General features: G+C 44.9%; 1 pseudogene; it reads right to left on the bottom strand.

Moving 5' to 3' along the window:
* Window positions 1-11,916: 11,916 nt before the first annotated feature.
* LOC105823430 lies at window positions 11,917-13,739 on the bottom strand (annotated as a pseudogene).
* Between the last annotated feature and the right edge of the window lie 375 nt (window positions 13,740-14,114).

Raw genomic sequence — 14,114 nt, forward strand, 5'->3', positions numbered from 1 at the left:
ATAAAATACATATTCAACTTGGTTTCCTGACATACAACTTCTAAAATCCTTTAAATCTCCAAAGTGATATCTTTCTGTATGCTAATGAGTTGACTGATGGCTGACAGTGCCTAGCTAGCTTCAGGACGGAGGCCAGTCTCCAGAAAGACCAAGGCAGGATTAGAGGGTTGGGACTTCACGCCAACCTCTTGGGAGGGAAGAGGGGATGAATATTAAGTCAATCACGCACAGCCAGTGATTTAATCAATCATGACTGTGTAATAAAGCTTCCATAACAACCCAAAAGGCCAGAGTTGGGGGAGCTTCCAGATAGCAAAACACGTGGAGATTCCTGGAGGCCACAGCACCTGGAGAGGGCATGGAAACTCAGAGTCCTTCCCACATGTCTTGCCCTATACGTTTTTTCATTAATATTCTTTGTAATATTCTTTATAATAATCCAATAAATATAAGTAAGTGTTTTCCTGAGTTCTGTGAGCTACAAATTAATAGAGATCAAATTAATAGAGTGGGTCGTGGAAACCCAATTTATACCTAGTTGGTTAAAAACACAGGTAAAACAACCTGGAGCTTGTGATTTGCATTTGAAGGGGAGAGGCAGTCTTGGAGACTGAGCCCTCAACCTGTGGGATCTGACACTATCTCCAGGTAGATAGTGTCAAAATTAAACACCCAGCTGGTGTCTACTACAAAATGGATTGCTTACTTGATGTGTGGGGAAATTCCCCCAAACATATGGTCACAGAAGTCTTCTGCATTGATTGATGTGGTGTGAGAACAAAGGAAAAACAGTTTGTGTTTTCTGCACTGTCTTATGTACTATAGCTTTATAGTACTGGAGCTGACTTGAAATCAGGTGGTGTGAATCCTCCAACTTTGTTCCTCAGTATCGTTTTGGTTATACTAGGTCTTTAAACTTTAAACTTTGGAATTATTTTGTCTATGTCTACAATATAGATTGCTGGAATTTTGGCTGAAATGATGTTGAATCTATACATGAAGCTGGGAAGAATTGACATCCTAACAATATTGAGTCTTCTTATCCAAGTACAGGGAATAGCTCTCCCTTTGTATAGATCTTCTTTGATTTCTTTTATCTGTGTTTTCTAGTTTTCTACATTTAGATCTTGTACATATTTTGTTATATTTGTTTCTAAATTATTTTATTGGTTTGCTACTATTGAAAATGGAATTGCTTTTTAAAAATTTCAAATCTAATTGTCCATTGCTGGTATGTAGGAAAGCAATTGATTTTTGTGTATTGACCTTGTACCCTGTGACCTTGCTATACTCTCATTAGTTCCAGAAGTGGGTTGTTTTTTTTAATTTTTTATTTCAGAGTATTACGGGGCTTTGGTTACATAAATTGCCTTTGCACCACCCGACAAGCATGCCCATTCCCCAGAAAGCATGCACCGCATCCGTTCAGTGTGGATTTACCCATTCTGTCCTCCCCCTTCCCACCTGCCCGACACCCTTTGAATGTTACTTCCCATATGTGCATATTAGTGTCTATCGATTAGTACCAATTTAATGGTTAGTACATGTGGTGTTTGTTTTTCCATTCTTGTGGTACTTCACTTAGAAGAATGGTTTCCAACTCCATCCAGGATAATACAATAGGTAGTTCACCAATTTTTTTATGGCTGAGTAGTACTCCATGGTATACATATGCCACATTTTGTTAATCCACTCATGTATTGATGGGCACTTGGGTTGTTTCCACATCTTTGCAAATGCGAATTGTGCTGCTATAAACATTGAAGTGCAGATGTCTTTTTATAGAATATCTTTTTTTCTTTTGGGTAGATACCCAGTAGTGGGATTGCTGCATCAAATGGTAGTTCTACTTTTAGTTCTTTGAGGTATCCAGGAGTAGTTTTTTTAAATGTATAGATTGTTTGGGATTTTCTATAATCCCACAATTTTGATAAATTGTGTTTTTATTTTCATTTAATTTGAAATATTTTTAAATTTCTCTTGAGACTTCTTCTTTGACCTATGTGTTATTTAGAAATGTGTTGATTTTTTTTTTTTTTTGAAACAGAATCTTGCTTTGTCCCCCAGGCTAGAGTGCAGTAGCGTGATCATAGCTCATTGCAACCTCCAACTCCTGGGCTTAAGCAATCCTCCTGCCTCAGCCTCCCAAGTAGCTGGGACTACAGGTGTGTGCCACCATGCCTGGCTAATTTTTCTATTTTTTTGTAGAGACAAGGTCTCGCTCTTGCTCAGGCTTTTCTCAAACTCCTGACCTCAAGTGATCCTCCCACCTCAGCATCCCAAAGTGCTAGGTAAAAATATATTCCAAGTCTGTCCACATATCTTTCTCCACCATTACTATCCTAGCCCAAGCTATCATGGTGTCTTACCTGGACCATCTGGTCTCATAACTAACCTCTTAGTTGGCCTTCATATTTCTGTTTTACCCCACTATAACCCATTTTCCACACATCAGACAGAGCAAGCTTTAAAATACAAAATTCAGATTGTGTCACTCCCAAGTAAAAACCCTCTCATGGCTTTTCACTGTATCTGAAATAAAATCTAGACACCTTCCATGGCCGACATAGCCCTACACAGTCTTGCTCCAGAACTTCTTTCCTACCTCATCTAGTGCCTGTCTTCCCTCTTGCTCTCTCCAGCTGGACTTCTTTCTGGAGACCTTTGAATATACCATGCTCATCCCTACGGCTTTCTTTCTTTTTTTTTTTTTAAGACAGAGTCTCACTTTGTTGCCCAGATTAGGGTGCTGTAGCATCAGCCTAGCTCACAGCAACCTCCAACTCCTGGTTCGAATGATCCTCCTGCCTCAGCCTCCTGAGTAGCTGGGACTACAGGAGTGCACCACAACGCTTGGCTAATTTTTCTATTTTTAGTAGAGATGGGGTCTTGCTCTTGCTCAGGCTGGTCTCAAACTCCTGAGCTCAAGTGATCCTCCCACCTCAGCCTTCCAGAGTGCTAGGATTACAGGCGTGTGCCGTGGCACCTGGCCCATCCCTAGGGCCTTTGTTCTTGTGTTTCACTCTGCCTGTGATGCCATGCCTCTGGATCCTCATGAAATGGCTTCTTCTTGTCATTCAAACTCACCTTAACTCTCACCTCTACGGAGGGTCCTTCCCTGACTAACCTTATTTAATCTTGTTCCCCATCCTCCACATATCACACTACCTTTGTACTGTATTTTTCATTTATTTTTGTAACACTTTTTACTTTTTTTTTTTTTTTTTGGAGACAGGGTCTGGGTCTGTTACCTGGGCTAGAGTGCCATGGCATCATCATAGCTCACTGCAACCTCAAACTCCCGGGCTCAAACAATCCTCCTGCCTCAGCCTCCCAAGTAGCTGGAGCTACAGGTGTGTGCCACAACACCCAGCTAAGTTTTCTATTTTTTGTAGAGATGGGATCTCACTATGGCGCTCAAGCTGATCTCAAACTCTTGGCCTCAATCCTCCTGCCTCAGCATTCCAAAGTGCTAGGATTACAGGTGTGAGCCACCATGCCCCGCCACTTTTAACTTTTTGAATTATAATTGTTGTCGAAACCGCAAGGGGGTTTTGGCCTAGGTCCAGTTGCTTGTCACTCAGAGACCCAGTTATTAAGACAAAGACCCAATTATTGAGGATTGCCAAGGAAGAAAGGAATTTGGAAAGATTGGAAGAAAAAAACTGTATGATCATTAGAAAAGATGCTGAGGAAGCATTTGATAAAGCTTAATCCCTACTCTTGACAAAAAAAGTTCTTAATATACTAGGAATAAGAGGAAACCTAACCTGATAAAAAGTGTCCTCCAAAATCCTACAGTGAACACTATATATAATGGTGAAGCATTGACACTTTTCCCTTTAAATTAACAAGACAAGGATGCTCATTATTATCCCTTTTGTTTGGCATTGAATTGGAGATCCTGCATGGTAAGACAAAGGGATTAACAGGAATAAGGATTTAGAAGGAAGAAACCAAATTGTCATTTAAATCTGCTTTCTTGTGTCTTGCACTCACTGGGTCTTTCTGTTTCCCAGAGGCCCACAGAACAAAGCTGTCCCCTCTTCTGCATGAGAGCCCCAGGTCTTCTTCCCTCTCTGGGCCTCAGTCACATCATCTGTAGAACAAGGTCATCCAAAAAGCTCCTTGTGGTTATATCCTTCCATGCTGCTCTGAGTCCACATCCTCCTTCCTACAGGCAAAACATCTCCATTTTCCTCAATGGTTCCTAATAGTGATGATTTCCAGATCCCTCCTTTCCTACCAACACACTCCATTTTGTTTTGTTTTTTGAAATATGGTGCCCAGAACTGGAGCAGAAGATGAAGAAAGACAAGGGCACAAAAAGATGGAAATAGAGAATTAGGCTGAAAACAGAGCTTGAAAATGGTAGAGAGAGGCAGCAGAGGGGGAGGGCTGGGGGGAGGGAGCAGAGAAGAGGCCGGGGACAGCCTCTGAGGCAGAAATGGCCTGGTGGGGCCAGCTTGTGGGTGGTGCCCCATCTCCTTGACTTACTTCCCTGGGATGGGGAGGAGGGTCCCCTACATGGTTTGGGAGACAGTGATGGGCGAGGAGTCTGTGGTCAGCCACGAGCCTTTGGTGGCTCTCCAGTCCTCCCATCCAGCTTTCCTGACCCTGGACTCCAGGACCCTCCCTGGGATGGGGGTCGTGGCAAGGGGCCTTGACAAAAGCCAGCTCCTCATGGGAAGGGGGAACTGAACAGAGCCAGGTCCTTGTCCAGGAGGCAGGAGCAGCCGCCACAGTGGGAGGGAGCAGCAAGCCAACAGCTGAGTGAGACAAGGCCTGGGTTATTTTTTTTCCAGTTTGTTGGCATGTGGGTGGATTTTTCTCCTTTTTTCTTCTCTCCTGCTCTCTGCCGTTTCCACAGAGATGTGGGAGTTTGCAAATTTGTCTCAGTAGAGGGGAGAGGCAAGAGCTGATTTTGGGGGTCCTTGTCAGGGACCAGGGGATCAGAGAAGAACACTGCATTTTTGGCAGCAAGAAAACTAGGACCCCTTCCCTGACGGTATCCCTAGAGCAAAGAAGCCTCTCACTCTCTCCTTTCCTCTTGAGGCCTTCTCACCTCTCAGTGCTTGGCTCCCAAATCCATCCCACCTGCTGACGCGAAAGCCTCTCTCTGCTTCTCTTCTTGCTCTGCAGTGCCAAATGCCCTTTCCTCAGGGCCCTGGACCAACTAGGGGCACCACCGAGACTCTTCTAGCCAGAGGCTGCTCTCCTCCCGGGTATCTCTGGGGGTTAGGGTTGGGGGACTGAGGAGCTTTCCTTTTTTTTTGAGCTATACATTTAAAGGATAAAAAATAGTACCTGTAGCACGTGCTAAGTGCCAAATGAGTGTTTCAAGCTTTCAGAGGGGGAAGTTTTATGAAAGGATTAAGGGGTGAGTAGTTTAGGGAAGTCGTCCTAGATATCATGGGACCAGACAAACTGACAAAGTAGCCGAGGACATGCCAGGCAGGGGCAAAGAGCATGGGGCTATGGGTTTGGACACCTAGATGCTGATCCTGGTTGTGCCATTAATTTGTGATGTGATGCTGAACAAGGAAGTTCCTTCCCTCATTTTGGGCTTTGTTTTCTCATCCAGAAAATGGGCTGGATCTCTTAAGCTCTGCAGATGTGTGCAGCCTGAATCCTGATTCCTGGCCTTGGGGGTTAGACGCTGTCTAATGAGATCATGTGTATTCAGAGTTCATCAAACACCATCAAGGGATAGGATGACCAACTGACCCTGTTTGCCTAGGACTCAGGCTTTTTGGGATGTGGGACTTTCAGTGCTAAAACAATCCCGGGCAAACCAGGATGCTTGGTCACCCTAGCAAGGACCACAACCACTAGTTGTTATTATCATTATCATTATCATTATTATTATTATCACCACTAGAGGGCAATACTCTCTTATGCCTGAGAGTAGGTCTTACAACCCCGACACCCCTCCTCCCCACACCCTCAACCTCCCCTGCCCAAAAGGTGCAGAACTGACCACTCATTCTAGGACCAATCAATTCTCTTGATCTTTCTCCTGGAGAGAATACTGAGGAGCAGAGAGATCTTTGAGTCCCAAATCCCAGGAGCATCCTTTCAGCTACGCCTGCCCCCTGTGGTCTGATTGCCTGAACCCCCACCAACACTCAGGTGTCCAGTCCCTCCCACTGTGGCAGAACTGCCTGCTTTTTAGCAGACTGGGGAAGTAGATGCCGGTAAGTAGCTTTGGTTTGTCTGAACACAATGGGCACTGTCGCAAGGCTATGCTGTTAGCCCCATGCTTTGATTTCTGGCAGTATTACATGTTCTACAAGGCTAGCCAAGGCCAGCTCCATTGGTACAGGAGCTGGCTTCCTCTTTCCTAAAGAACTGATTTCTGTTTTGTCTTATACCCCTTATCACAATGAATTGTAATTATAATTTACCTACCTATATACCCCATTAAGTTGTTGATTCATGCATTCAACGTACATGGATTTCTTATCACTTACCTACCACGTACCAGGCTTTTTGCCAGGCTTGTGCCATACAGTGGGGAGCAAAACAGAGTATCTGCCCTTGTAGAGCTAACAGTCTAATCAGGGAGACAGGAGGTAAGCAAACAAAGAACTGCTCAAATCAATATGTAATTACAAACTTGCTCGGTTCAAGGAAGGAAAAGGACTCACTGAGAGCATGTATCAGAGGAATCCGTCTAGTCCAGGAGTGAGAGAAGGTGCTGCCGATGAGCTGACATTACATCTGAGGTCTGAAGGATAAATGGGCAGTAAGTGGGCAAAGGCATGGGAGAGATCTCTCTATGCCAAAAGAACAGCAGGTGTGCAGGGCCTGAGAGCGGAAGAGCCTAGCTCCCTGGTGGAATCTCCCTGGTGGAATCGTTAGCCTACCTCTGGTTCATCTCTTGCTATAGCTCCAGGCCTGGCACATAGAGAAGCAAATAAATGTTGAATCAGATTTTTGTCATGGAAAGCTGGGAGTCAAAAGACCTAGCTTCTACTTGCAGCTCTTCTCGGTAATTCAATTCAATTCCATTTTCCAACTGCTTACCGTGCACACAGAGCCAAGCCAGGCTGGGGAATTGAAAGGTCAACAAAATCATCTCTGTCCTTAAGCAGCAAGCAGTCAAGTGGAGTAGCTAACATGGAACCAGTCCCTTCCACTCTCTGAGCCTCTTTTTATCTGGTTATAAAATGAGAGGTTTGGATTACATGATCTCTAAAATTCCTTCCAGCTCTAATAGTCTTGACCTGTTCTTCCTTGAATAACAGCCAGTTAGTTGGCAGTGGGGAGCAATGGAATGGATTTTTTTCTATTTCTCCTGCCCTAGAGGAATCACATGAAATAGGACTGGGGAAATGCAAGCTTGGGTTCTGTTTATGGACCATTCTTCCTTTTATGAGTGTCTCAGGAGTGGTCAGTGTTCACTGCTTTTGGCTAGAATGTTCCAGTGTTAGAGGAACCTTTGCTTCTTTCTTTCCTTCTTTCTTGTTTCCCTCCCACCTCCATTCCCTTTTCCCTCCAGACTTCTTTTCTACATCTAGGACTGTGTTGTACATATAACAGGGCTGGAAAGGATCTTTAAAATCATGTTATCCAGCTCCTCCATCCAGAGTTTACATTCCCTAGGCAACGGATCCTCCAGACAAGGCCATCCAGTCACTATTTGAAGTCCTCCAATGGCAGTGCACTCACCCTCTTCCCTGAGCTTCACATGTGAGAAGTTTCTTCCCTCTGGGATTGTCTCCCTGTAATTTTCACCCATTGCTTCTGGCTGTGACCTATGGAGCTAAGCAGAATAATTCCGCTACATTGCCCCCCTGACAGCCTATTGGATATTTGAAGACAGTAATCATGTCTTCATAGCCTGCTCTCCTATAGGACAGACATCACCTGTTCCTTCAAATGTTCTTTCATTGTTTCAAATCCCCTTAGCATCTGTAAATATAGTTTAGTTTATGTGAGATTTGTATCCCGCCTACTTTAAAGAGGATATTAGGCAACTCACCAGTTTATGACATGAAAGAAAGACAATTAGGGATAAAAATGTGGAAGAAAACAGACCAGAGACCATGTAAAGAAAGCATGAATAGATGTTGCCAGGTACCTAAAATGAACTGGATTATAATTGGACTGTGAATTTGGCTCAAAGTTTTATGGCAGCTAGGACAAAATTGGAAACACATCGGGTTATGTGGTTTTATGTTCTGACAGGATCAAGCTTACAAATCATCTTCAGAGAGAAAATTTTTCCTAAAACAAAACTCCAGACTAGCCTATTAGGATTGCTTTCTCTGTGCAGCTGCTCAAGACTGACAGGTACTTTGGTTACATCTCACCCCTTCCCCCACTAGAGGAAAGAGGGCTGGAGGGATAACTAATTAATTAGCCAAATGATGTCTCAGTTTTAAGCACCGCAATCTCTTTAGGGATCCCTACAGAGAAGAGAGTCTTTCTTTTCCCTTCACTTTTCCTTCTGTGTTCCTCACAAGATGGTCACTTTCCTACCTTTGTGCCCTCGGAAGTCTGTAATCTCAAGACTCTTCAGAACACTAGAGCTCAGGAAATAGCCCAAGAAAAGAATTGTAGCCTAGTGGTCACTGACCACAGCAATTGTGTGCACATCCCTTCTCTCTGGTCTTCAGTGTCTTCATCTAAAAAATAAGTTCACCTTTAAGTTCCCTTAAGCTCTGACATTTTGGACTATTAACTCCTTGAGGGAAAGACCAATGATTTTTTAGAATGTTTGATTTCCTCATCTCATGCCTGGCAGCTTACAGGTATAGGAGAAGATCTGCGAGAATCCAGTAGGAAAAACCAATTTGAACAGATGCCACCTTTGGATCTGAGGGAAATGTTTCATGGTTCTCAGTATTCTGACAAGTTCTTGTTGACTGGTTCCTGGCAGTGGTAAGATGTGGTTTTCAGGGCTCTTTTCTGCTATAGCACCACATTCCTTGGCAAAGCTGTCCGAGGGTAAGGGGAATTGGAGCAATCACCCCAGGGACTGGGGCTCCTGGGAGATGACTCTGGGAGGCAGCAGGCAGGAAAAGAAGGTAGGGCCACAGTTGCTGCTGAACAACAACGAATCAGTACTAAACTCCCCTTGGATAATAGCATCTAATAGTCAGTGTGTACGATATCCATGTGGGCCCCTCCCCTCCTGCCATGTCATTCCCCTGCTCAAAAACCTTCCATGACTTTTCATTGACCTGTAAGAGAAGGTCCAGATCCTTCAGTTTGGCAATGGAGTCTTCTCCAAGCTGAATCAAACTGTGTCTTCTCATCTCCTATCTCTTACAACACACACGCAGACAGACATACGCATGTCTCTTGTGTTCTCTTCAAACTATGCGTGGTTCCCTAAACACACACAGTTTTCCTGACTCTGTTCCTTTCCTCCCATAGCACACGGTTCCTTTCAGCAGGTCTTGCTCAGCTCTAGCACTTTGACCTCTTGAAATCCTCAGCTTAGCTCAAATACCTTCACATCCATGAAGACCTCCCAGCACCCAGTCCTTGCGCCTCCACGCTAGCGCTTTGCATAGTCTGTCTTGTTAGTCATGTTTGTGACTTATGCTTGTGGCTCTCTAACTAGACTGGGAGCTCTCTGAGGGCAGATGCTATATGTCATTCACCCAAGGCTTTCCATCAGCCTTCCCTGCCTTGTCTTTCTCCAGAGCACCTATCAGCATCTGTGCTAGTGTCTGGGGCTGCTGTAACAAAGTACCACAAACTTCGTGGCTCACAACAACAGATATTGGTTCACTCACAGCCCTGGGGGCTAGAAGTCAAAAACTAAGGTGTCAGCGGGGCCATGCTTCTTCTGAAGGATCTAGGAAAGAATCCTTCCTTGCCTCTTCCAGCTTCTGGTGGTGTGGCAATCCTTGGCATTCCTTGGCATCACTCTAATCTCTGCCTCTATGTTCACATGATGTTCTCATGTATGTGTGTTTCTGTGTCCAATTTTCCCTCTTCGTGTAAGGACACTAGTCATTGCAGTTGGACCCGCACTAATCCAATATGACCTCATCTTAACTTGATTACATCTGCAAAGATTCTTATTTCCAAATAAGGTCACACTCACAGTTTCTGGGTGGACATGAATTTTGGGGGGATACTGTTCAACACAGTTCACCAGCCAACATGCTCTACATACTCTATTTGTTTGTTGTCTCTCTCCCCCACTACAATGTCAGCTCTATGAGGTTAGGGATGATTATCCATTTTGTTCATTGCTGTATCCTCAGTGTCTAGAGCAGTGCTTGACACATAGTAGACATTCCATAAATATTTTGTGAGTGAATCTTAGTACCCATCTGCCCCCAACCCCAGAGGGAATCTGAATGAGAGAAGCAAGGATAAGGACTGCAATGCAGGCATTGCCTAGAGCATAAATAATCTGCAAGTATTTGCTGGAAGACTAGAAATATTCAATGGATATACTGTATTACTTTAACCTTTATGGAGCACTTTGTACAAGGTACTGAGGGAAGATACAAAGAAGTGAGAAGGAAACATCTGAGTGTCCTGACTATGCCTCTGTGTGACCCTGGGCAAGTCACTCAACCTCTCTGTTTCATTTTCCTCACCTGTAAGATGGAGGTAATAACAGTACCTACCTCATAGGATTGTCATGAGGATTAAGTGACTCCATATATGAAAAGTGCATAGCACAGTGCCTGACATTTGGTAAGCACGATAGACGTGTTAGCTATTATTATTGTAGTTGTTGTTATGTACCAGCTCTGTGCAAGCTGTTTTTTTTAAATGAAGTTTTATTGCGATATAATTCATGTACCATAAAATTTACCCTTTTAAAAGGTACAATTCAACCAGGTACGATGGTTCACGCCTGTAGTCCTAGCACTTTGGGAGGCTGAGGTGGAAGGATTACTTGGGGTCAGGAGTTCGAGACCAGCCTGAGCAGCACAGTGAGACCTTCCGTCTCTACAGAAAAATAAAAAAATTAGCCGGGCATGGTGGCACATGCCTGTAGTCCAAGCTACTCAGGAGGCTGAGGCAGGAGGATCACTTGAGCCCAGGAGTTTGAGGTTCCAATGAGCTGTGATCACGCACCACTGCACTCTAGCCTGGGTGACAGAGCGAGATTCCGTCTTCAAAAGAAAAGCTTAAAAAAAAAAAGCTTTAAAAAAAATAAAAGGTACAATTCAGCGGTTTTTAGTATATTAACAGGGTTGTACAACCATCACCACAATCTAATTTTAGAATATTTTTATCCTCTTCCAAAAAATCCCCATACCTGTTAGCAGTGTCTCCCCATTCCTCCACCCACACTCCAGCCCCTGACAACCACTACTCTAATTTCTGTCTCTATAGATTTGCCTATTCTGAAATTTCACATAAAAGGAATCTTATAATATGTGGCCTTTTATCACTGGCTTCTCTCATTAGCATAATGTTTTCAAGGTTTATCCATGTTTTAGCATGCATTAGTGCTTCATTCCTTTTTAATGGCTGAATATGATTCCGCTGGGGGCTGTACCACATTTTGTGTATTCATTCATCAATTGAGCATTTGCTTGTTTCTACTTTTTGGCTATTATGAATAATGTTGCTATGAACATTCATGGACAAGTTTTTGTGTAGATGTACCTTCTATTTCTCTTGGATATATACCTAGGAGTGGAATTCTTGGGTCATATGGTAACTGTATGTTTAACATGTTGAGGAACTGCCACTTTGTTTTCCAAAGTGGCTGCACCATTTTACATTCCTACCCTCGATAAGGGTTCCAGTTTCTCCACATGCTTGCTAACACTTCTCATTGTCCTTTGGATTTTAGCTACCATAGTGAATGTGAAGTAGTATCTGTGTGTGTGTGTGTGTGTGTGTGTGTTTAAGAAACTGATGTTTAGTTTCTATCAACCTTATTTCTGTTTTCTGTTCAAAAGCCTGTGGAAGAACAGCTTAAGACTACTCAGTGGTTATTCCCACTCATTCAGTGGCCTGAGCAGTGGGAGTTGCAGGCTAGGCTTCACGGGTAGGCAGAGACCTCCAAACTTTAGTAGAGAACTACTTAATAGGCACAGAGGGCATTTGCATGCCTTCAGACCAGTCTGTGACCTTGGGTTGAAGAGCTGTAAACTCAGGAGTGGGAGCAGTCCATTTACCCTGAAGTTCCTCCTTGGTTACAGCCTTTTCAGCAGCAGTCTGCTTTTCCTTTTCAATCTCTTCAGGATCTCTGCAGAAGTAGAGATTAGGCATGACCTCCCATGGGTGTTCACAGGAGATGGTGCCACACATGTGCAGAACTTCCCGGGCCAGCATCCACATCAGACTCCCTTGTTACACTGGATGGCAATGTCCACATAGCGCAGAGGAGAATCTGTGTTACCCAGAGCAATGGTAGGCAGGTTAACATGAGACACCTCTGTGAGAGGCTGGTGGTCAGCCCTGGGATCAGTAACCACCAGCAGATGTGCCTCCTGGGAGGCTGTCTGGATTTAGTTAGTGAAAGTTCCAGCTATGAAGCACCTAGCAATACGAGTGGCCCCGATGGGAGCAGCAAACTTCAGCACAGCCCACTGGCCAGTATTCCTGGAGGATATAACAGTGACAGCGGCCGGGTTTTGAAGTGGCAACAACGGCAGAAGCTTCATCCAGGTTCCCTTCAGATTTGTGATGTAGATGTCCTCACTTTTCCTTTTGTAGATGTACTGTTCCATTTGGAAGTCAACATTGATGCCATCCAAATGGGTTCCTGCTGCAAGGAATTTGAGGATATCCTCTTCTTTCATCCGCAGGACATCAGAGGCTCCCAACGTTGTGAAAGTTTCCCTTTAAGTTACTGGGGAACCCAGGAAAATGCCTTAGGGGTAGCCTGAAAGCTCATTGTGGTTTTAATTTGCATTTCCTGTTGGCTAATGAGGTTGAGCATCTTTTCTTGTGCTTATCGGCCATTTGTACATCTTCTTTGGAGAAATGTTTATTCAAATCCTTTGCCTCTTTAAAAAAATGGATTGTCTTTTTATTGTCGATTTGTAAGAGTTCTTTATATATTCTAGATACGAGTCCCTTGTAATCATATACATGATTTGCACATATTTTCTCCCATTATGTCGATTGTCTTTTCTGTGGAAGGTGTTTTTGCATGATTTATGCAAGACCACCCCATGGGGTAGGTGTTATTGATAGGGAAATGGAAGTTCGGAGAGGAGAAGAAGGAATTTAAATCCAGCTTTGAGAGACTGTGAGAGAGAAAGTGAGAGAGAGAGAGCACACGAGCTAGCGAGAGGGCATGCACGCGTGTGTGAGAGTATGTGCAAGGGCAAGTGCGTGTGCTTCTGGCTGGGGAAATCAGGGTTGGCTTCAGCAAGGTGGCATTTGAGTTAAGTCTTGAAGGATGGGTACAACTTCATTGAATAGAGATGTTGGAGTGAATGGGAAGAGCATTTCCAAAGAAGAGCAGGAAGTGAACATTGAATGAATGGAGCTTTGATCCCAAGAATGGCTGTGATAGGGAGTCCCCGGGATTTGTTGGGATGGGAGATCCTGGGACTGCCTTGGTTGGAAGACCCAGGGACTGGCCAAGATGGGGGATCCTGGGGTTGGCAGGGGTAGGGGATCCGGACCATTGGCTTGGATGGAGAGTTTAAGGGCTGGCTGGAGTGGAGGATGCCTGTGGTGTTGTAGTATGAGTGTGTTTGTTTGGTCGGGGGAGTGGTGAGCTGCAGACTGGCTGGGCTGGAGGGGCACAGGGCCGGCTGGGATGGGAGACCCAGGGACTGACTGCCCATGATGGGGTCTGGAGAGAGATCGCCTGAGATAGGAGGTCCAGGTGTTGGCTGGGATGGGGAATCTGACACTGGTCGGGATTGGGAGACATAGGGGATGGGGAGTACACGGGTTGCCTGGACCTCGGGACTGCCTCGGACGGAGGCCCCTTGGATGGCTTGGATGAGGATCCTGGGCCTGGCGCACCCCAGGGACGTTGGAACGGGCTGGGATGGAGCGCTTGGTTAGGCTGCCTTAGGTGAGGACCCTAGGACGGGTGGAATGGAGAGACCTCCAGCAGGCTGTGATGGGGCTGGCCCTGGCCCGGCGTTGGCGCCTTGGGGCCAATCCAGCTGCGGGTGCGGGTGGCAGCCGCAGGTGGGGCGCGCGGGGGCGGG

Source organism: Propithecus coquereli, unplaced genomic scaffold (genome assembly GCF_000956105.1).
Source record: "Propithecus coquereli isolate 6110/MARCELLA unplaced genomic scaffold, Pcoq_1.0 Scaffold671, whole genome shotgun sequence".
In the NCBI taxonomy this organism is placed as follows: Eukaryota; Metazoa; Chordata; class Mammalia; order Primates; family Indriidae; genus Propithecus; species Propithecus coquereli.